Here is a 25190-nt window from a genome sequence, read left to right as displayed (position 1 = left end):
TTTGGGGGCTTTCTTGGTCTTGTGGATGAATAACTTAGTCACGTTCAACAGGGATGAACTGCAGCTGACACTTGTCCCACGGTTCAGCAGCTAGCATGTAAACAAATGAAACAGCTTGGGCCGGCACAAGCGGTCCAGCAACTAGCATGTAAACAAATGAAATAGCTTGGGCCGGCAACAAGGCCGGCACAGCGACAGTGAAGCTTCTGAACCAGTCAGGCAGTCAAGCTTTTGTACTAATCACCACAACAATCCATCCATTCTCAAAAAGGAAAAAAAAAAGAGCAATCCATCTTTCCAACTCCAAAGAACTGGACAAGAGAACGGATAACCGGAAGGAGAGTTCGCGCCAGCGCCACCCACCGCCGGCTAGACCATCTTCTACACGGCGGCGCAGTACAGGTTAGACCTTGTGATCTTTGCTTGTACTACTCCGCAAAGCTCATCACGAGCTTGCTTACCATGCTCCATGCGTAGGCCAGTAACTGACTGGTTTACTGGTTACAGTTTCGGTTTGAAGCACCATGGGTCCTGCCGTTCTCTACTTCCTTGTGCTTGCGGCTGCAGCACCCTTGCACTTGGCGGCGCAAACCTTGGCTGATTCCATGGCGAAACCCTCGACGGTTTGGATCAACAACGACATTTTTCTCCGCGACCGCATCAACGGCCTCCGCACCATCATCACCCGTCCTCTAGGACCAGAAACTCAAGCTCGCCATGACTCCGACCTTAACGTTGCCGCAGGGTTCATATGTGTCTCCCATCAGTCACCGTGCAACGATTTCCTCTTTGCGGTATTCATTTACCACAACTATAGTGTGAGCATCAATCGAATCGATGCCAAAGATAGACAAGATGCGCAGGTGGTCTGGTCTGCCAACCGGGCTCGCCCTGTCAGGGAGAATGCAACCCTTGAGCTTACCTCTGATGGGAACCTGGTCCTCCGCAATGACGATGGTAGCCCTGTCTGGTCCAGCGGCACCTCAGGACGGTCTGCAGCCAGCATGGTGATGACAGACATTGGCAATCTTGTGTTGTTCGATCAGAGGAATGCAATAGTGTGGCAGTCATTTGATCATCCTACCGACACATTGCTCCTTGGGCAGTCACTTCTGAAAGGTATGAAGCTGAAAGCAAGTACCTCTGCAACAAATACAACTGAGAATCAATTGTATATCACTTTAGCCGCGTACGGGTTATGTGCTTATGTTGAATCCACACCGCCACAACCCTACTACTGTTCATCACTGGTACCCAGCGTCAAGAAAGGAAATGATCCAACAAATGTTACATTCATGGATGGAAGCCTCATCTTCTTTGTGCAGTCAGATTATCATGATCAAATCTTCTGGCCAACCACTACATCCACCCAGCAGTACATGACATTAGATTCAGATGGACATATGAGAGTGTATGAATGGTCTGATAGAAAATGGAGAGTGAATTATGATTTAATGCAGATAGATGATTGCGCTTACCCAAAAGTCTGCGCGGACTACGGCATATGCAGCCAGGGGCAATGTACTTGTCCACTTCAAAACTATTCTACTTTAGACTACTTCAAGCCGGTGGATGAGCGGAAGGCAAATCTTGGTTGCACGCCAACAACTCAAATATCTTGTCAAGAAATACAACACCATCGGCTCTTGACACTTAATGATGTTTCTTACTTTGATAACAGCCATGAGGTTATGAATTTAGACGAAGATGACTGTAAGCAGGCCTGCTTGAAGAACTGCTCATGTAAGGCCGTTATGTTCAGCTATAACCGGTCGGGTCCTAGCAGATGTACCTGGATGGTAAACGTCTTTTCCTTGCAAGCAATACAACCTGTAGCCAACTTAAGTTCCTCTGTTTACCTCAAGGTGCAGCTTAGCCCCTCCATTACTGCATCTACTTCAAACAAAACAAAATTAATGTTAGTTGCTACATTTGGAGCTATTGCCACTCTTGTATTGCTTGTCATTGTTGTCACTCTTTATCTGCGAAGGAGAATGAAGTACGAAGACAAAGACGAGGAATTTGATTTAGATCAATTTCCTGGAATGCCAGCAAGGTTTTCTCTTGAGAAGTTGGCAGAATGCACTGAAGGATTCGATAAGAAACTCGGAGAAGGTGGGTTTGGGTCAGTTTTTGAAGGGAAATTAGGTGAAGATAGAATTGCTGTAAAACGTTTGGAAGGTGCTAGACAGGGAAAGAAAGAATTCTTGGCAGAGGTCGAGACCATTGGAAGCATTGAACACATCAATCTTGTCAAACTGATTGGATTTTGTGCAGAGAAGTCGGAAAGGCTTCTAGTATATGAATATATGTCAAGTGGGTCGCTTGATAGGTGGATCTATTACCGTCATAACAACAACGCTCTTGATTGGCGCACTCGTTTTAGGATCATATTGGATATTGCCAAGGGCCTGTGTTATCTTCATGAGGAGTGCAGGAGAAAAATTGCTCATCTGGACATCAAACCACAAAATATTCTCTTGGATGAGAACTTCAATGCCAAAGTAGGCGATTTTGGACTATGTAAGTTAATAAATAGGGATCAAAGCAAGGTAGTGACTATGATGAGAGGAACACCCGGATATCTTGCACCTGAATGGTTGACGTCACGGATCACTGAAAAAGTGGATGTCTACAGCTTTGGAGTTGTTGTGATGGAAATATTAAGTGGTGAAAAAATATTGACCATTCTCAGGCTGAGGAGGAAGTTCAGCTCATAAATATATTGCGAGAAAAAGAACAAAACAATCGATTGATTGATCTGATCGACAAACATAGTGACGATATGGTGTCACACCATGAGGAAGTGATTCAAATGATGAAGCTCGCAATATGGTGCCTGCAAAATGACAGCAGACGGAGGCCTTCAATGTCAACAGTGATCAAGGTATTGGATGGTGCAGTGACCATAGAAACTTTTGATGCAAATTCAATCATGTTTGTTCAAGATAATCCATCCACATATTCAGGTCCATCTCAAGCATCCATATTATCAGGCCCAAGGTGAAACGGGTGGATAATGAAATTAATTTCTATATTTTTGCTTTTGCTTTTGCATATTTGTATTGTATATACTCTGGAATTATGTTTGGATATCTTAAATTGTAACTTCCAGCCAATATATATGTTTGATTGTCCAGTGAAGTATCTCACTGTTGACTCAGACCTTTAGAGCTGAAAAAACGGTAGTGCCATGAGAAAAACTACATTTGTTAGTGACTGTTCTAGATAATCCATCCGCAAATTCAACACCAGCATCCGTCCAGCATTAACCTTATCTGCCCCAAGGTGAGATAGGTGGTCACTGAGTATGCTTTTCTTTCAATAGATATTTCTTTTCACAAAGATGGTATGCTTGTCTTACATGGATTATGTGTCCCTCTCGCATTTCTACACTTGGGGGTATATCTGAAATATTTTTCAGCCATTCTGTGTGCTTGCATCCGACACCACACTCCACATCTGGAGGTGGAAAGTGGTACATACTACATAACATTTGGCTTTTTAATTTCTATACAATTGAAGTGAAAGCAGCTGAAAGTCTGAAAATTCGATTGGGAATTGGGTTCTGTTAAACCAAACTGAATGGGAGGTACGCTGCAACCCAAGGTGTATCTAGTTTTTCAAAGATTTAAGCTCCAATCCTTCCAACTAGTGAAAATGAGACGACTGAGGCGAAAAAAGGCTGGACTCCCTCCCTCTCCCGACTCCGCCTCGCGCCGCCTCCCCGGGCGGCGGCCGGGGCGGCTCCTCCGCATCCTTTCCTCGCCCCCACCCCTCCGTTCTCCCTCCCCCGCCGCCGCCGGACGGCGCCCCCGGATCTGGCCAGGTGGCTCGGCGGCGGCGGGCCTTCTTTTCCCCCGCGCGCAGCGTCCTTCCCGGGGCAGGGCTCGGCGGCGGGAGCAGCTCGGCTGGCGGTGGTCCGGCGTCCTGGTGACGGGGGCCGGCGGCTGGCACGGTGGTGGCGCTGCCTCCTGGCGGCGGGGTGGCCTGGTGGCGCTGGTGGCCGGCGGCGCGCCCCCGGCCCAGATCTGGGCCCTTAGGGCCCCATCTGGGTCCTAGCGGGCCGGCGCCGACGTGGCCTCGCTGTCTGCGGCTCGGTGTGGAGGAGGAGCGGCTCGGATGTGGGCGGCAACGCCGACGGCGTGCCGGCAGCAGCGCGAGGGCGGGAGCTTTACGGGCCCACGAGGGCTCGGCCGGGCCTGTGGGCCTACGGGCCTGACACTACTAGGAAAAGGCCTACTAATGGCGCACCTGTTTTGGCTACTAATGGCGCAGTACAGGTGCGCCATTAGTACCACGCCACTAGAATATTTTAGTAATGGCGCACCACAGGTGCGCCATTAGTATCCCACAGGTGCGCCAGTCGTATCTGGTATTCTAATGGCGCACCACATGGAAGTGCGCCATTAGTAACAATTTTTTTATTTTTTTTTCTTTTTTCTTAATCTCAGGTCACTATTTCACATATGAGATATCCAACACATATATATACAACAAGCATCCATATAACAATCATATCCAACACACAAGTTTCATCATATATACATACATAGCCAACACATAGTTGCATCGTTACATATTACAAAAGTTTCACAGTGTTCATCCAACACCGTTATCCATCAATTCACAAAAGTTTCACATTGATACAAAATAAAAACACAAATGGAAAAGAAGCACTCCATCCATGCAAGCTTCCGTGAATTAAATCAAATCTGCAAAATGGTAAACAAGAAGTTAGAAGAAGAAGAAGAAGAAGAAGAAGAGAAGAAGAAGAAGAAGAAGACTAGAAGAATACTAGAAGAAGAAGAACACTAGAAGAAGAATAAGAAGAAGAAGAATAAGAAGAAGAATAAGAAGAAGACTATAAGCTTATTATGTAAACTTGATCATTTTGTGCTAACATAAGTAATTTTGGAGCTAACCTATAGAAAACTAAGCATATAAGCTCTAAGTTAGCATATTAGAGCCAACTTAGGTAAAATGAAGCTAACCTATGTCATTTTGGAAAAGAAGAAGAATAAGAAGAAGACTATAAGCTTATTATGTAAACTTGATCATTTTGTGCTAACATAATTAATTTTGGAGCTAACCTATAGGAAACTAAGCATATTAGAGATAACATAGGTAACTAAGTATATATATATATATATATATATATATATATATATATATATATATATATATATATATATATATATATATATATATATCATTTTGGAGATCTGACATACCTGACATAGTTCAGTTCTCATTGTTCTTCTCCTTCTCCTTCCTCAGCCTGATGCGCCAAGAGCGGCGAGGCGGTGGAGGCAGCTGTGGGATGTAGTCTTCTACCACAATTGGCGTGGTCATGTCGCCCAGCTGTGGGATCGCCGGCGCCACCACCGGTGCGTGGTCATTGTCAGGCACCACCACCATCGCGAGGCCACCTTCAGGCAGGACGGGCACGACCATCGCTAGGTCATCCTCAGCCACCACCATCTCTTGCCCATGGTCAGCCACCACCATCTCTTGCCCATGGTCAGCCACCACCATCTCTTGCCCTTGGTCAGCCACCACCAGCGCTAGGTCATCCTCAGCCTGATGCCCATCGTCATCCTGCAGCTCATCATCCCCACTCGAAGATGATGTTCTGTCCTCAGAGATGTCTCGTTGCTTATGAGGAAGCAGCAAATAAACACTTGAAAAAAGCTCTCGTCCTCGAAGATGCAATATCTGATTTACCCAAGGTTGGCCCTGACAATTTCCTCCCCATGTTCAATTAATTCTGGAGTGCTGCTTGAGCCTTTTTTTTATGTCTGTATGAATTATATTGCTTTCTACAGGTTCAGAACCATCAGCCTAATGATGTCATGGAGTATGGCAGTGACCCCAAAACAGAGTTCCAACGCTATACCGGCTCAGCAGTAAAGGTGTGACCTATTGAATGTGCAAGCTTAATGTCAGCAACTAGTTTCTTTATAATGATTTTTTTCTCTGTTATGCCTTCTGTCTTTGCATATGCAGAGTTATGTTTTTTTTATTTCAATCATGTGGGTGGGTTTAATGATGTCAAAACCTTGCCGTAGTTTCCACTGTTTTAATGTTTTGTATGATTTCTTGGTTATATTACCATTCTGAGTTATGTTGTTCTGTTATTTTATTTGAAGACATGAAGGGTTACTTATTTGAAGATGTTACTCCTAAGAAAGGTCAACTTTTCGATCATCAGCCTCTACAATTAAACAATGATGCATTCTTCTTTTTCCTTTCCATCTTCTTCTTCTCCACCTCTCTTCTTTTCTTGTTCTCCTTTTTCTTTCTTCTCCTTCCTCCTCCTCCTCTTCTCCTTCTTCCTTTCTTGTTCTGTTTTTCAACTTTCTTCTTATTCTTCTTCCTTTTTTTCCTTTTTCCTCTTCTTCTACTTCTTCTTCTTTTTTTCAACTTTCTTCTTCTTCTAATTATCTAAACCTAAATCTAGCACTAACCTAAACCAACCACTAACCTAAACCTATCAATAACCTAATTAAACCTAAACAGCAAACAAAAATAGTAGAAAAAAACAAAAAAATGCTCACCTTGGCTCCGGGGGCAGGGGGTGGTGGTGGACGGCCGCGGTTAGGGCAGCGGCGGCGGGCCTGGCTCCGGGGGGGCGCGAGGCGGACGCAGGGGGCCCGCGGCGAGCCTGGCTCCGGGGGCGGCGCGGGCGCAGGAGCGGCGGCGAGCCTGGCTCCGGGGGCGGCGCGGGCGCAGGGGCCGACGGGCAGGTGGTGGGGGCGGCGGGGCACCAGGGGGGCGCCGTTCGGGCGACGGGGCGGGGCGCCGTTCGGGCGACGGTGCGCCGGGGCGGTGGCGGGTGGTGGGGGCGACGGGGCGAGGGGCGGTGGGGCCAGGGGGCGGTGGCGGGTGGCGGCGGCGGCGGCGGGTGGTTGGGACGGTGGGGCGACGGGGCGAGGGGAGGTGGGGCAAGGGGGCGGCGAGGGGGGCGACGGGGCGAGGGGAGGTGGGGCTCGGCATTACTAACAAAAAAATTTTTATTTTTTTTCAAAACTACTAATGGCGCACGGTGGGTGTGGTGCGCCATTACTATGTCAACTAGTAATGGCGCACTATACCATGGTGCGCCATTAGTAATATTTTTTTTCTTTTTTTTCAAAACTACTAATGGCGCACCAAACTACTAATGTCTGGTGCGCCATTAGTGGCCATATCATCTATAGCCCTTTTCCTAGTAGTGTGGTGTGCTCCTGCAATTGCGTCCAGGCGGCTACCGTCGTTGACAGTGGAGGTGGGGCCCTCCCGCGTGCCGGCAGTGCTGATGCCCTAGTCCCGGCTCTGATTCTTCGCCGTGTTGTCCTCACTTCGCGGTGTCGTGGTGAGACGGCGTGGGGGCCTCTTGACCGTGTTGGCGCTGGGTGGTGGTTGGTTTGGTGGCTGGCTCCGGAGCGCCTGAGGTGCGGGTTGGGATCGGGGGAAACCCCTGTCGGCTTGGCCGACACCGGCGCGGTGGCGCCTGTGGGTGCCACCTGACCTTTCGGGAGGGTGTCGGGGGCTACCCTTCCTCTCGCCTCGTCGTGTACCGGGGGAAACCCTTGGCAGCAGCGTCGTCATCGCCGCGATCCTTCTTGGAGGTGTTGATAGGTGCCGGCGCTTCGGAGTCTTCTAGTGGAAGATCCCAGTGGGCGCAGCGATCGCGAGGCTTCTTCGTTTTCGTTGATCCGCCGTTGTCGGTATTTGTTTCTTTTGCTCTTTTCTCTGTCGTTTCTTTTGGGTGTGACTGTGCTGCTTCCGCCCAGGACCTATCCTTGTACGGTTTGGTTGATTGCTTTGTATACAAAGCGGGAGGAAACCCTTTTTCGGTAACTAGTGAAAATACACCATCAAGGTCTGTGCAATACATTTACAGGAGGACTACCCAGAAACCAAAACTGTAATTCCAGAGCCCAAGTCGTACTGAACCGGGCAGAGGTGGCCTCTGAGGGGGGAGAGGGAGGCGGAACCTAGCGAAGCAGAGGCTTCTTGGGGGAGAAGGCGGAGGCAGCTCGCCGCAGCCGGCGCGCGGGAGGAACGCCTCGGCGTCGCCTGCCGTCGCGCGAGGTCAGGGTCGTGCGCGGTTCCGCGTAGAACCGCAGCGAAAGGTCAGGGTCAGTGACGAGCCAGTTTGAGACCGTACGGACAAAAGAAAAAAAAAGTCTGAAAAGCCTATTTTACATACTTACAACAATTGGACATGATTTTTCGTTTTTCAGTGTTTTCAACGGTTTTCTTTGGGTTTTTTTTCAACACATGTCTATTTATTAATACACATTGTATGCACGTGAATTTTTTTGTATACACGTTAAATGTTTTTTCGAATACATGATGCACTTATTTTTTTAAATACATATTTTGAACATTTTGTGAATACATGCTAAAAACATTCAAATATACATTGAACATTTTTAATGTCATTAAAACTTTTCTTAAACTGCGCTTTTACATTGTATTAACATTTTTTTAAAATCACAAACATGTTTTTGCAATGCGTGAATATTTATTTAAAATGTCATATACATTTTTTGCGAATTGTACGAACAATATCTTTATACATTGTATAAACATTTTTTTAAATGTCACGAACATTGAAACACATGAACTTTTTCTGAAATCTCATGTACAGTTTTCGAATGGTACGAATTTTTTTTTACACTAACAACCTTGAAAAACGTTAAGCCTTAAAATCATTATTTTAATATGGGACGGAGGGAGTATGTGAACATCCTTTTACATTGTATAAACATTTTTTTAAGTGTCATGAACATTTTTTGAAACACGTGAACATTCTATTTGAAATGTCACGTACATATTTTGAATAGCACAAAACATTTTTTTTATACTACGCGAACATCATCTTATATTGTATAAATATTTTTTTTAAATGTCATGAACATTTTCACTGAAACATGTGAGCATTTCTATTGAAATTGCACGTACATTTTTTGAATAGTACGAAACATTTTTTTGATTTGTGGGAACATTTTTTGAATGTTATGACTTTTTTTTCAAATGCTATCAACTTTTCTTTAAAGCTGCTTGAACATTTCTTTGAATGTGCGTCAAACTTTTCTAAAATTTATAAATATAATCATTTTTATATTTCAAAAATGTAAATAAAAGAAAAACAAAAGAAGAAAGGAAAATCCAGCGTTCCTCCTTGTCATTTGAGGCGAGTGCTCGATCACAGGTATAGCCACGTCCACCTCGCGTTGGTCATGATGCGGTTTTGTTGCCCTGAGTTTCGCCTCCTTGCCTTTCCGGCTGGAGTTGCGAGTTTAGCATTGTGTTGCTCTGTCTCTACCCATATTTAGTGCGTTGGCCTCTTTCTATTTATTCTATATTGTTGTTTTTGTTTTCTCCTACATGTCAATAAAAAGATACACAGTTTTACGTATTCACGAAGAAATAGCCATGTTCAAACCCCGCAAATCAAAGAGGCCGTATGGGTAGCCACAGTGTTAGCCAGAAGGAGAGTTGTAAGAAAAAAGGGTCGGGCTGGGTCGTTCCGGTTCATCTCCCCGCCTAGCCTACACAATCCAATGAAAGGATCGAAGGAAAGGGAAAGAAGAAGAAGAAGAAAGGATAGCCACAGTGTTAGCCCTAGTTCATTTGGATTCGGTCCCCATGTTTGATTAGGACAACCCGGAGATTTGAATTTTATCCCTGTAAATGTCTTGACAGTTTGAATAAAGCCTGACGAGAATGTCTCAAAGAAAAGCAAAAAGGTGCTCATATGACTGGACATATACATTGTGGAGGTTAACCTTAAGAACAAGTCTTAAGGGCAGTCATCGGGGCTTACTTTATAGCAAATGTAATCTTAGGGCATGTTCAATGCGGGCTCTTGCCATGTATGTAAACGTCGAGACACGTGCCAATATAGTTTGGTTTAAATACCAGTCGGTGGAAATGTCTTGTCCCACTGAATGCACATCGTCAAAAAGGCATGAAATAAATACAGAAAAATGCAATCATCAACGCGAAGTCTAGGACTTAAACTTGGTTTCACTACAAGAAACCTAACCATCTAAGCTCTCCGTTCGCGGCATTATACTTTGGTGATGCCCTAAAAGGAACCCTCGTTCATCCAAGGATGAAATGGCACGCATCATTTTATCATTTCTTTTTGTGTTTTTTTGGTAAAGACACCCTATCTGAATTATTTTTCTATATGTCATCTTTTGTGCCTTGGTCCCACATGTCAGGTTTTCCTCCCGGTCGGTCGGCCTGGCTCGACCGGATCAGCTCGATCGACCCACCCATCCACCCCAGCCCCCTTCTTCAAGCCTCCCCCCGCCCCTCCCTCTCTGCAAGCTAGGTCTCGTCTCGTCAGCACGCCCGCGCCGCCGCCCCCTCCCGTCGCCACCGCCGGAGTGTGACGGAACTCCTCCCGTCGCCACCGTATCCACAGCCCCCGGCGCGCGCGGAGGCCCGGCCAGCCCCAGGTACGGCAGCCCTGACCTAGCCCGCTCGGACCGGCAGAGCAGTCGAATCTGAGCCCCCGTCTCCTCTCGCCGAGGGCTCGATTCGGTTGCTCTAGCAGCGGATTCTAGCTCGCCCTCCCCGAGGTTTCGGGGGGCGCTTCGTCTGTGGCGTCTGACGCGCCGTATCGTATCATATCATCTGAGTAGTGGGTACTGACAGTGCTGCTTGTGTTGCTAAGCAGGCTCGCCTCTCTCGGTCGCTGCTGCGCCGTCGGAGGATCCCGCGAGGATGTCGTGGTGCACCATCGAGTCTGATCCCGGTAAGCGCAACGTCTCACCAGAAAATTTACCCTGCTTTTCTTACCTAGATTAGCTGTATGTGCTCGGATTACATGCTTCGCTAGCTCTGGGTTATCCCATCAGTGCAGAGTGTTGTGTTTGCTTGTTTCGATTGGATGGCCTGCCTTTGGGATTTGATCAATCCAGCCGTGCAGGCAACGCGCTTTCAGTGTATGGTGTGCTTGTGAGAGTCAGAGTAGTGCACTAGCAAGTTTGTGTGTTCGGCAGCTGATGCCATCTGTGTGGCTTCGCATTGCTGTGAAGGCCTGCTCCTCTTTTATTTTATTTTCATCATAAGTTCGTAACTTCACCTGAATTCTTGATTCCTTACCTCCCACTGTACATAACTAGTTGTGAAGAAAGCCCTGAGTCAGTTGGTGCTGCTCAGCAACAGCAAATTGTATTTCTTGCGGGGTATAAATCAAGTGCTTAAGTCGTCGTCCTTTATGGATAAAAAATCATAGGGAGCTCTGTATCTTGTTAGTTTGCTGTCTTTGTTCTTTGTTCAGACTAACAGTTGGATGAATTCTTCATGTACCTCTTCATGCAATCTTCTTGTCACTGTTTTGAGCATCGCATACGCATATATTTGACCAGAGCCTATGCCTTGTAGGTGTTTTCACCGAGTTGATTCAGGAGATGCAAGTAAAAGGTGTACAGGTTAGCTTCCAGGGGTCATTGTTTTTCCTTATCTGAACGTAATTTAGCTATGAAACCTGTTATCAGTTAGTTGTGATATGTAGTCATGCAATGGTGTAAAATACTTGGTTGCAATTACTTGTTGAACTGTGCAAGAGTCTTCTTAGTGGGTTTGACTCTCTGTTTTAAAGAGTTTATGAAAACCTGATTGAATCTGCAACGAGGAACTACCTCTACAGCTCTGTACTGTGTCTGTATAATAAGCAGAGTATACACTAGTCAAGGCTTATGGTGAACTCGTACTCCTATACTAATTGTGATGACATGGGCCTGAATTTAAAGAACAAATCCTTTATGAATAGATACAGGGAAATGTTTTAAATGACCCGGCTGATCTTTCGCGTCGCATAAACCGCCTCCTCCGTTGGCCACGCGTCCCATGGGACCACCCACGTACCTATCCTCTCCACCACTCCAATCTTATCTTGTCGCCCTTTCTTCTTCTCAGCAGACCGAAGGCTCATTTTTCCTTCTCTTTTCTCTCATATCACAGCACCGCCGCACGGTTGCTGCCATGCACAAGGCCGCACCGCCAAGCACCACCGCTGCTGACGCGATGCGGCTGGCGGCCATGTTGAGACACAGCACATCGACGTTGTGATGAAACACTCTCGACGCAGCATCCGTCGATGTTTGCCGACGGCGGGCGGAGCTGCTGCTGCTATAAGGGGCGTCGCTGCGCCGTGATGGTTGTCGTTCGACGACAAGCCGTTGCTGCGAGGCGGGCGATGGTGCGCATGGTGTGGGCGGCGACGCGAGATCCCGCAGGGCTGCGTGGTAGCAGCCACCGGAGCTGCAGACGACGACGGTGTCGCGAGGCGGTCGCCACTCGGCGCACATGCTGCATCGGGGAGGCTGAGGAGAGGAGTTGCGCAACATCGGGCCGCCGGCGCTCTGCTGTGCTTCAAGCAAGTGGCGGGATGCTGCAGTTGGAGGCTCGTCGGATTTTCTATGAAGCATCGCTGGGACCGCCGGTGCTGTAGTTCAACATCGCCAGGAGCGCCGGAGTTGCAATGAAGCATCATCCGGCCGCCGGTGTTGTGATGCAACATCGCCGGAGAGCGCCGGAGTTGCAATGAAACATCGTCCGGCCGACGGTGTTGTGATGCAACATCGCCGGGGAGCGCCGGAGTTGCAATGAAGCATCGCCGATAGCCGCCGGAGTTGCAATGACGCGCTGCGGGGGCCGTTGAAGCTCACTTGGGTTGCAATGAAGCGTTGTCGGCGATCACAGCGCCGCCGGGCGCCGACGGTGCTGCCGTGGAGCTGCTGCCATGGATGGTGCAAGCGGCCGCCGGCAACCCCGCTCGCCGGAGTTGTGACGACGTCTGTTATGGAGCGGTTTTTTGTCTACGCTGCAAAAGATGCTGCGGGTGGAGACGAGCATGATGCGATGTGTGGGCTCAAACTGACGAGCTTGATTAAGCATATCGAACGGCAGATAAGGCGGATGATAACTGCAAGTTATCATCCGGTTTATGGGTAGCAGCCGCCATAGATACACTTAAGTTTAAATAACAGTAACTTTCTAGGATAAGAGAACCTTTTGAAGAAAATGTTGTGGGCCAGTCAAATGGCTTTGAAAGTTTGGATATAATGTGAAGACATAATAATCCTGCGAGTTGTTGGGTTTTATATATGCCTGTATGCCACTGTTAAACCAATGCAAACTTAGGCGTCTTCACTGAAGCTTTTTTCTACACCTGCTAATTTATTTCCGTGCATTCATGTTATGATAATGTTCATATGAGGCTATGGTTCTATTTTTAGTTTGATCATGCATGTGGCATTAGGGGATTTTATAAATTTTTTGGATAGCATTGTATCTGAGGTTTCCAGTTATATTTGAAAAAGGCTCCTACAGGCTATGCCATATTTGGGATGTAGCTGTTAGCCATCTCTTACGTTGTGATGCTATTATTAAACAGGTGGAGGAGCTTTACTCTCTTGATGTGGACTCTCTTAGTCAACTACAGTGAGGATCTTTGCTGTTAGTGTCATTAATTTCTTCTCTCTGAATGTCCTTGACATATTTTTACGTTCTACTTCTCATAGGCCAGTATATGGGTTAATTTTTCTCTTCAAGTGGATGCCTGGAGGAAATGATGAACGGCCTGTTGTCAGCGACCCAAACCCAAACCTGTTCTTTGCTCGCCAGGTTAATTTCGTTTTGTCCATAAAGCTGCCTATGTTTAGTACTTAGCATTCAGTACTTGGTCTAATTCATCAATGTTCAGGTGATCACGAATGCATGTGCCACTCAAGCTATCCTCTCAATCCTCATGAACCGCCCAGAAATCGACATAGGTCCAGAGCTATCAAACCTGAAGGAATTCACAGGAGCTTTTGCGCCTGACATGAAGGGCCTGGCTATCAACAACAGTGACTCCATCCGCGCTGCCCACAACAGCTTTGCAAGGCCAGAGCCATTCGTCTCCGATGAGCAAAAAGCCGCCACCAAGGACGACGAGGTCTACCACTTCATAAGCTACATACCATTTGAGGGCGTCCTGTACGAGCTTGACGGGCTGAAGGAAGGGCCGATCAGCCTGGGGCAGTACCCGGGCGGGCCAGAGGACCTCGGGTGGCTGCAGATGGTGCAGCCGGTGATCCAGGAGAGGATCGAGCGCTACTCGCAGAGCGAGATCAGGTTCAACCTCATGGCCATCATCAAGAACAGGAAGGACGTGTACACTGCCGAATTGAAGGAGCTGGAGAAGAAGAGGGAGCAGATCCTGCAGGAGCTGAGCAGCGAGGCCACAGCCGCCGCAGAAAAGGAGCCCCTGAACAGCGCGCTGGCGGAGGTGGCGTTGGCGGTGGAGGCCGTGGGCGAGAAGATCGCGATGGAGGAGGAGAAGTTTCAGGAAGTGGAAGACGGAGAACGTCCGGAGGAAGCACAACTACATCCCGTTCCTGTTCAACCTCCTCAAGGCGCTGGCGGAGAAGAAGCAGCTGACGCCGCTCGTCGAGAAGGCCAGGCAGCAGAAGGCCCCCGCCGCCGGCGCCGGCGCCAGCACGAGCTGACCGCGTCAGCCGTAGTTGGTTGGGTAGTTGAACCTCCTCGTCATCTTTTGAGGATGCATCATGTTATGAGACACTCCTGCATACAGTACCTAGTTGGCGGCTTGCAGATGTTGCTGCTGCTGAGGCTATAAACCATTTTTTCTGCAGAAATCTTGTTTTGCGGTGTGCTGGATTATCGATATTATTGCTGGTTAGAGCTGTAGAAGGGGTCTATTCAATCTTAAATTAAAGGAGGGTGTGCTAGGTACTTCGTCTGAAGAATAGAATGGTGTTGCCTGGTATGGATGACAGAGTATGATATTCTCCGGCTCTTGCAACTTTGCTGTATCAATGACATGTGGGACCACGTGCCATGGTGATGTTAGCTATGTGCCGGGGAACTCGTAGTGCGGAGCAGCAACGTTCAGTTCCGTAAACCGTAATATAGCTTTGAGCGAGTAATCTGTTTTTGTGTGGTGTGCTATTGACCTGTTGCATATGTTTTGTTTGCAATGCTGACAGGTTCTCTTGTGAGTTCATAGGATAGAGCAAGAGCAATGGTGGATGCTCAAGTTTCTCAGTTCACTCTTATTTATTTGTAAGGAAATAGAAGGAGCAAATATCTTCCATACCATGCTTTAGAAGCTGGTAGCCCGTCTCTTTAAAAATAACTATATGATTAATCTAAAAATATATTATTACGAGCACCGCTAGCAGTATGTTTTAACATGAATATTTGAATTAATAGTATGAGAATTAAAACTTAAAGTATAGATCATTTATTGCACTGATTATATATAGTTCTAAAATATAGAACATAAGCAGTGTCAATTAAAAAAAGTATATAAGCAGTAGTATAAATTCTAAAAAACAATAGCACAACAGAATGGAACCATGCATCTTTGCATGTTGAGGTGATATGTTTGCATGTTGAAAAAAAAAGTTTTAGTGTGAATCATGTATTTAGATCTTTAGTTATATAGAATTAAACAGCCACATGTGGGCACCACATAAATATAAATTTTTGGTGCACCAGTATTTACATTTGTATACATTTACGAAAATATATTTTTCAACGTGACGGTTGTCCGAACCAATAATTTCCTTGTGAGGCCATTAATGAGAAACCGGCGGTCCGGAACAAAATAAAGTATACGCCCTAGTCATGTGTCTACAAGACTCCAATTAATTTAATTTTATTAATCACATGGCAGTACATTTTATCAAGAAATTACAACTTCAAAGAAGAAAAATGAACACAAAGTACTCCATCCATTTATAAATATAAGTGCATGAGACTCTTTTAAACATCATACAAAACTTCGAGTGTCTTGTGAGAGGTTATACCTTGAGATGAATGCTTTAAGCTCATTCATGAGTGTCTCAAAGATCTCTATGCCAATCTTAAGAAGAATGTTGCTCGCATTTATATACACCTTAGGGAGTCTCTCATTTCACCACAAGTGTCAACTAAGGTCAATTCAAATGACTGTAATCCTACTTACAAGTCCATCAATGCGGTTTCCTCAAATGTTCATGTTAGTATGAGTTCCTCTAACCCCATGTCTAGCCAAGAACTTCTTGAGCAAGGTTACGCTAGGTTAAAGGAAATCATTGACAATGAATCTACAAAAGTGTGGAAGGTACCAAGAACTTCAATTGGACATGACGTAAACAAGGTCAACGTCCTAATAATGAAGTGTTGGGTTTGTTCGTCAATATCATGCTGTTGGTATTGCATGAGAAGCTCACTGATACCCCAAGACTCAGTTTGTACAACTAGTGAATATATGTGAATATGTGATTCATTCAATTGCAAGGTACATGTGGAAATAATGTTCACACTCCTCGCGGCTACAACAATAAGATCAAGTTGTACAGGGCAAATAAGAATGAACTAACTCCAATCAAGGTTCAACAAGAGATGGTGATGGCACCTGAAAAGAAATGGGTTGTCTGGCACCACCCTACCACTTCGACTACTCCAACTCCACACAAAACCCTTGTTGCTACTAGTAACAAGATGGTTTGGATACCCAAGAAAATGTGACACGTACAAGTTAAAGAGACTCCTCCCATGACCAAAGTCTAGATGTTTCTTTCTCACGCCAATCATGAGAAACATCACTTTGAGGAGTCCACCTAGGTCAAGGTAAGGATAAGGTAAAATCACTCTATCCATAAGCTGTATTTGTTGTGCACCACACCTCTAGCCTTTTGGATATACTTTATCCCGTGACATACACACAGTGATATTTTGACATATAGTCTCTAAGCTTAAATGATGAACTTGACCCATGAGATCCAATGTCATTACTTGAACAAGTGGTCCTAAATCAGCATGTTTAAAAAAATGTTTTGTTTTTTTAATTATTTGTTTTGATTTTACTGTTCATCATGGGTGCAATGTACTCCTGGTATACAAAACTACACACATACATATGTTCTACTTTGTATAAACACTGTTCCACAAACGTTGGAAGCCGCCAGATGATAAGTCCTGCAGTCGACGACTAAGTTTGCACTATATCAGAACTCTCTGTTTTGTTCAAAATTTCCAGTAACAAATATATCAAAACTACCATATATATACTTATTTTTCAACCACAATTTTTTTGAGAGGAATGCCCTTGGGCGCACTTTATTTAAATCAAATGGCAGTTACATCGAAAACAATGTCTGGGATAATAAAACTCGGAGGATCACCCTCCCAATTTACTACAATTTTAGAATCATAAACCCGCCTCGCCAAATTGTGTGCTGCCCTATTAGCATCCCTGGGACAGTGGATAAAACTCACTACACCAATTCTATGAGCTATCTGAAAGCAGTCTGCAAGTGTCACTGTGTAGGGGCTCCATACCTCAATGATGCCATTACAAGCCTAAACAAGTTCCAAGGAGTTTGATTCCATCACTACTCCAGAACAACCAAGCTCTTCCACCAACATAAGCCCTTTTTTGCATAGCAGTAGCTTCAGTTGTGGTTGCATCAAGTAAATTATCAAGAACCCAAGAACCTCCAGCCAAAGATTCTCCTTTATGATTTCGAAGAATTTCCACTGCCGACCCCGATCCATCATCAAAGAACGATGCATCAATGTTGATCTTATAACTGCCCCTGTTTGGCTTGTTCCATGCTATTATATGTGGTTGTGATACTCCTCAAGCTCCTGCAAAATGAGATATAATTGCATTTATAGCAAAAGTCGTCCTCCCGACACTACGTTTCCTTTCACAGATTCTCTCCTTTGCCACCAAATGTAGCATGCCCCAACTACTATAGTTTCTACAAAGCCAAGCTGAGATAGATTTGGCCTCTGAACATGTTGCCACAGTAGCAACTCTTCCAACACCACACTTCCTGATCTGTCAACAACCAAAGCCTCTTTTATGAAATCTTCAATACCCAGATTACGCCAAACATTCTTAGCTCTTTTACATAAGAATATCGTGTGCTTTAGATCTTCTACCCCATTATTACACCGCGAACATTGTGGCAATACTTTATGTCTATGATGTCTACTACGCAACCTTCTTCTTGTAGACGTTGTTGGGCCTCCAAGTGCAGAGGTTTGTAGGACAGTAGCAAATTTCCCTCAAGTGGATGACCTAAGGTTTATCAATCCGTGGGAGGCGTAGGATGAAGATGGTATCTCTCAAACAACCCTGCAACCAAATAACAAAGAGTCTCTTGTGTCCCCAACACACCCAATACAATGGCAAATTGTATAGGTGCACTAGTTCGGCGAAGAGATGGTGATACAAGTGCAATATGGATGGTAGATATAGGTTTTTGTAATCTGAAAATATAAAAACAGCAAGGTAACTAATGATAAAAGAGAGCGAAAACGGTATTGCAATGCGTTGAAACAAGGCCTAGGGTTCATACTTTCACTAGTGCAAGTTCTCTCTGTTGGAAATATGCCCTAGAGGCAATAATAAATAGGTTATTATTATATTTCCTTGTTCATGATAATCGTTTATTATCCATGCTAGAATTGTATTGATAGGAAACTCAGATACATGTGTGGATACATAGACAACACCATGTCCCTAGTAAGCCTCTAGTTGACTAGCTCGTTGATCAATAGATGGTTACGGTTTCCTGACCATGGACATTGGATGTCGTTGATAACGGGATCACATCATTAGGAGAATGATGTGATGGACAAGACCCAATCCTAAGCCTAGCACAAGATCGTGTAGTTCGTTTGCTCAGAGCTTTTCTAATGTCAAGTATCACTTCCTTAGACCATGAGATTGTGCAACTCCCGGATACCGTAGGAATGCTTTGGGTGTGCCAAACGTCACAACGTAACTGGGTGGCTATAAAGGTGCACTACGGGTATCTCCGAAAGTGTCTGTTGGGTTGGCACGAATCGAGACTGGGATTTGTCACTCCGTGTAAACGGAGAGGTATCTCTGGGCCCACTCGGTAGGAAATCATCATAATGTGCACAATGTGACCAAGGAGTTGATCACGGGATGATGTGAGTTACGGAACGAGTAAAGAGACTTGCCGGTAACGAGATTGAACAAGGTATAGGGATACCGACGATCGAATCTCGGGCAAGTAACATACCGATGGACAAAGGGAATTGTATACGGGATTGATTGAATCCCCGACATCGTGGTTCATTCGATGAGATCATCGTGGAACATGTGGGAGCCAACATGGGTATCCAGATCCCGCTGTTGGTTATTGACCGGAGAACGTCTCAGTCATGTCTGCATGGTTCCCGAACCCGTAGGGTCTACACGCTTAAGGTTCGATGACGCTAGGGTTATAGGGAAAGTATGTATGTGGTTACCGAATGTTGTTCGGAGTCCCGGATGAGATCCCGGACGTCACGAGGAGTTCCGGAATGGTCCGGAGGTAAAGATTTATATATGGGAAGTCCTGTTTTGGTCACCGGAAAAGTTTCGGGTGAAATCGGTAATGTACCGGGACCACCGGGAGGGTCCCGGGGGTCCACCAAGTGGGTCCACCAGCCCCAGAAGGCTGCGTGGGCCAAGTGTGGGAGGGGACCAACCCCAGGTGGGCTGGTGCGCCCCCCACCAAGGCCCAAGGCGCATGGGAGAGTGGGAGGGGGCAAACCCTAGGTCCAGATGGGCCTTAGGGCCCATCTAGTGGGGCGCCCCCCCTCTCCTCCCTTTGGCCGCCCCCCCTTGATGGGATCTAGGGCTGGCCGCCTCCTCTTGGGGGTGGAAACCCTAAGGGGGGCGCAGCCCCCTTCCCCCCTATATATAGTTGAGGTTTGGGCTGCCCAAGACACATGAGAACGTCTCCTTTTGGCGCAGCCCTACCCCTCTTCTTCCTCCTCCTCTCCCGCGGTGCTTGGCGAAGCCCTGCGGGATTGCCACGCTCCTCCACCACCACCATGCCGTCGTGTTGCTGCTGGATGGAGTCTTCCCCAACCTCTCCCTCTCTCCTTGCTGGATCAAGGCGTGGGAGACGTCACCGGGCTGCACGTGTGTTGAACGCGGAGGCACCGTTCTTTCGGTGCTTAGATCGGAATCAACCGCGATCTGAATCGCTACGAGTACGACTCCCTCATCCGCGTTCTTGCAACGCTTCCGCATCGCGATCTACAAGGGTATGTAGATTCACTCCCCTTCCCCTCGTTGCTAGATTACTCCATAGATTGATCTTGGTGATGCGTAGAAAATTTTGAATTTCTGCTACGTTACCTAACAGTGGCATCATGAGCTAGGTCTATGCGTAGTTTCTATGCACGAGTAGAACACAAAGTAGTTGTGGGCGTTGATGTTGCCAATTCTTCTTGCCGCTACTAGTCTTATCTTGTTTCGGCGGCATTGTGGGATGAAGCGGCCCGGACCGACCTTACACGTACGCTTACGTGAGACAGGTTCCACCGACTGACATGCACTAGTTGCATAAGGTGGCTAGCGGGTGTCTGTCTCTCCCACTTTAGTCGGAACGGATTCGATGAAAAGGGTCCTTATGAAGGGTAAATAGAAATTGGCATATCACGTTGTGGTTTTACGTAGGTAAGAAACGTTCTTGCTAGAAACCTATACAAGCCACGTAAAAACTTGCAACAACAATTAGAGGACCTCTAACTTGTTTTTGCAGCATGTGCTATGTGATGTGATATGGCCAGAAGATATGATGAATGATATATGTGATGTATGAGATTGATCATATTCTTGTAATAGGGATCACGACTTGCATGTCGATGAGTATGACAACCGGCAGGAGCCATAGGAGTTGTCTTTATTTTTGTATGACCTGCGTGTCATTGAATAACGCCATGTAAATTACTTTACTTTATTGCTAAGCGTGTTAGCCATAGAAGTAGAAGTAATCGTTGGCGTGACAACTTCATGAAGACACAATGATGGAGATCATGATGATGGAGATCATGGTGTCATGCCGGTGACAAAGATGATCATGGTGCCCCGAAGATGGAGATCAAAGGAGCATAATGATATTGGCCATATCATGTCACTATTTGATTGCATGTGATGTTTATCATGTTTTTGCATCTTATTTGCTTAGTACGACGGTAGTAAGTAAGATGATCCCTTATAATAATTTCAAGAAAGTGTTCACCCTAACTGTGCACCGTTGCGAAGGTTCGTCGTTTCGAAGCACCACGTGATGATCGGGTGTGATAGATTCTTACGTTCGAATACAACGGGTGTTGACGAGCCTAGCATGTACAGACATGGCCTCGGAACACACGCAATACACTTAGGTTGACTTGACGAGCCTAGCATGTACAGACATGGCCTCGGAACACGGAGGACCAAAAGGTCGAGCATGAGTCGTATAGAAGATACGATCAACATGGAGATGTTCACCGATCTTGACTAGTCCGTCTCACGTGATGATCGGACACGGCCTAGTTAAACTCGGATCATGTTTCACTTAGATGACTAGAGGGATGTCTATCTGAGTGGGAGTTCATAATCAGATGAACTTCATTATCATGAACATTGTCAAAAAGGTATTTGCAAATTATGTCATAGCTTGCGCTTTAGTTCTACTGGTTAAGATATGTTCCTAGAGAAAATTTAGTTGAAAGTTGGTAGTAGCAATTATGCGGACTGGGTCCGTTAACTGAGGATTGTCCTCATTGCTGCACAGAAGGCTTACGTCCTTAATGCACCGCTCGGTGTTCTGAACCTCAGCGTCGTTTGTAGATGTTACGAAACATCTGACATACACGTTTTGATGACTACGTGATAGTTCAATGCGTAATGCTAACGGTTTAGAATTGTGGCACAAGAGACGTTTTTGAAACGTCGCAGAACATATGAGATGTTCCGAAGACTGAAATTGGGATTTCAGACTAGTGCCCATGTCAAGAGGTATGAGACCTCTGACAAGTTTCTTAAGCCTGCAAACTAAGGGAGAAAAGCTTAATCATTGAGCATGTGCTCAGATTGTCTGAGTGCCACAATCGCTTGAATCGAGTGGGAGTTAATCTCCTAGATGAGATAGTGATAGTTCTCCATAGTCACTGCCACCAAGCTAGTAGAGCTTCGTGATGAACTATAACATATCAAGGATGTTGATCCTTGAGCTATTCGCGATGTTTGACACCGCGAGAGTAGAAATCAAGAAGGAGCATCAATTGTTGATGGTTAGTAAAACCACTAGTTTAAGAAGGGCAAGGGCAAAAGGGATACTTCATGAAACAGCAAGTCGTTTGCTGCTCTAGTGAAGAATCCCAAGGTTGAACCCAAACCCGAGACTAAGTGCTTCTGTAATGAGGGGAACGGTCACTGAAGCGGAACTACCCTGGATACTTGGTAGATGAGAAGGCAGGCAAGGTCGACAGAAGTATATTGGATATACATTGTATGAATGTGTACTTTACTAGTACTCCTAGCAGCACCAGGGTATTAGATACCGGTTCGGTTGCTAAGTGTTAGTAACTCGAAATAAAAGCTGCGGAATAAATGGAGACTAGCTAAAGGTGAGATGACGATATGTATTGGAAGTGTTTCCAAGGTTGATGTGATCAAGCATCGCATGCTCCCTCTACTATCGAGATTTGGTGTTTGCGTTGAGCATGATTGGATTATGTTTATCGCAATACGGTTATTCATTTAAGGAGAATAATGGTTACTCTGTTTATTTGAATAATACCTTCAATGGTCTTGCACCTAAAATGAATCTCGATCGTAGTGATACACATGTTCGTGCCAAAAAGATATAAAATAGTAATGATAGTACCACATACTTGTGGCACTGCAACTTGAGTCATATTGGTATAAAACGACTCGCTCGTTTTTGAAAAGATTGAGACATGCGAACCATGTCTATTGGTATATATGCATGAAGAAACTCCATGCAGATGGATCGTTTGGACTCACTTGATTTTGAATCACTTGAGACATGCAAATCATACCACATGGGCAAGATGACTGAAAAGCCTCGTTTTCAGTAAGATGGAACAAGAGAGCAACTTGTTGGATGTAATACATTTTGATGTGTGCAGTCCAATGAGTGCTGAGGCATGCAGTGGATATCGTTAAGTTCTAACTTCACAGATGATTTGAGTAGATGCTGAGTGTATTTACTTGATGGAACACAATTCTGAATTATTGAAAGGTTCAAGTAATTTCAGAGTGAAGTTGAAGATCGTCGTGACAAGAGGATAAAATGTCTGTGATATGATCATAGAGATGAGTATCTGAGTTACGAGTTTGGCACACAATTAAGACATTGTGGAAAGTGTTTCACAATTAATACCGCCTGGAACACCATAGTGTGATGGTGTGTCCGAACATCATAACTGCACCCTATTGGATATGGTGCATACCATGATGTTTCTTATCGAATTACCACTATCGTTTATGGGTTAGGCATTAGAGACAACCACATTCACTTTAAAAGGGGCACCACGCAATTCCGTTGAGACGACACCGTTTAGAGAAACCTAAGTTGTCGTTTCTTAAAAGTTTGGGGCTGCGATGCTTATGTGGAAAAGTTTCAGGCTGATAAGCTCGAACCCAAAACGGATAAATGCATCTTCATAGAATACCCAAAAACAGTTGGGTATACCTCCTATTTCAGATCTGGAAGCAAAAGTAATTGCTTCTAGAAATGAGTCCTTTCTCGAGGAAAAGTTTCTCTCGAAAGAATTGAGTGGGAGGATGGTGGAGACTTGATAAGGTTATTGAACCGTCACTTCAACTAGGGTGTAGCAGGGCACAGGAAGTTGTTCCTGTGGCACCTACACCAATTGAAGTGGAAGCTCATGATAGTGATCATGAAACTTCGGATCAAGTCGCTACCAAACCTCATAGGACGACGAGGATGCATACTACTTCAGAGTGGTACGTGATCCTGTCTTGGAAGTCATGTTGCTAGACAACAATGAACCTATGAGCTATGGAGAAGCGATGGTGGGCCCATATTCCGACAAATGGTTAAGAGCCATGAAATCCGAGATAAATGGATCTTTGAGAAGAAGACGGACGTGGACGGTAATGTTACCGTCTATGAAGCTCGACTTGTGGCAAAGAGTATTTCCACAAGTTCAAGGAGTTGACTACGATGAGATTTTCTCATCCGTAGCGATGCTTAAGTCTGTCGGAATCATGTTAGCATTAGCTGCATTTATGAAATCTGGCAGATGGATGTCAAAACAAGTTTCCTTACCAGTTTTCGTAAGGAAAGGTTGTATGTGATACAATCAGAAAGGTTTTGTCGATCCTAAGGATGCTAAAAGGTATGCTAGCTCCAGCGATCCTTCCATGGATTAGAGCAAGCATCTCGGAGTCAGAATATACGCTTTAATGGGGTGATCAAAGTTTTTGGGTTTATACAAAGTTTGTTAGAAACTTGTATTTACAATAAAGTGAGTGGGAGCGATACAACATTTCTGATAAGTATATGTGAATGACATATTGTTGATCCGAAATGAAGTAAAAATTTCTGGAAAGCATAAAGGGTTGTTTGAAAGGAGTTTTTCAAAGGAAGACCTGGATAAAGCTGCTTACATATTGGGCATCAAGATCTATAGAGATAGATCAAGACGCCTGATGATACTTTCAAAAGAACGCACACCTTGACATGATTTTGAAAGAGTTCAAAATAGATCAGCAAAGAAGGAGTTCTTGGCTGTGTTACAAGGTGTGAGTATTGAGTAAGACTCAAGACCTGACCACAGCAGAAGAGAGAGAAAGGACGAAGGTCGTCCCCTATGCTTTAGACGTAGGCTCTACAGTATGCTATGCTGTGTACTGCACATGAAGTGTGCCTTGCCATGAGTTGGTCAAGGGGTACAATAGTGATCCGGGAATGGATCACATGACAGCGGTCGAACTTATCCTTAGTACCTAGTGGACTAAGGAATTTTCTCAATTATGGAGGTGAAAAGGAGTTCGTTGTAAAGGGTTACGTCGATGCGAACTTTGACACTAATCCGGATGACTCTGAGTAGTAAACCGGATTCGTATAGTAGAGCAATTACTTGAAATGGCTCCAAGTAGCGCGTGGTAGCATCCACAAAGATGACATAGATATTCGTAAAGCACACACGAATCTGAAAGGTTCAGACCCGCTGACTAATAACCTCTCTCACAAGCATAACATGATCAAACCAGAACTCATTGAGTGTTAATCACATAGAGATGTGAGCTAGATTGTTGACTCTAGTAAACTCTTGGGTGTTGGTCACATGATGATGTGACCTGTCAGTGTTAATCACATGGTGATGTGAAC

At 45.4% G+C, this 25190-nt stretch overlaps 2 pseudogenes; both read left to right on the top strand.

Annotated features, from left to right (window-relative positions):
• The first annotated feature begins 524 nt into the window (after nucleotides 1-524).
• LOC123142200 (G-type lectin S-receptor-like serine/threonine-protein kinase SD2-5) lies at nucleotides 525-3029 on the top strand (annotated as a pseudogene).
• Nucleotides 3030-10286: 7257 nt separating this feature from the next.
• On the top strand, nucleotides 10287-14698 carry LOC123146239 (ubiquitin carboxyl-terminal hydrolase 2-like; annotated as a pseudogene).
• Nucleotides 14699-25190: the final 10492 nt, after the last annotated feature.

Source organism: Triticum aestivum, chromosome 6D (assembly GCF_018294505.1).
Source record: "Triticum aestivum cultivar Chinese Spring chromosome 6D, IWGSC CS RefSeq v2.1, whole genome shotgun sequence".
Classification (NCBI taxonomy): domain Eukaryota; kingdom Viridiplantae; phylum Streptophyta; class Magnoliopsida; order Poales; family Poaceae; genus Triticum; species Triticum aestivum.
The sequence above is the reverse complement of the archived record's forward strand: the minus strand, read 5'-3'. Positions and strand labels throughout refer to the sequence as shown.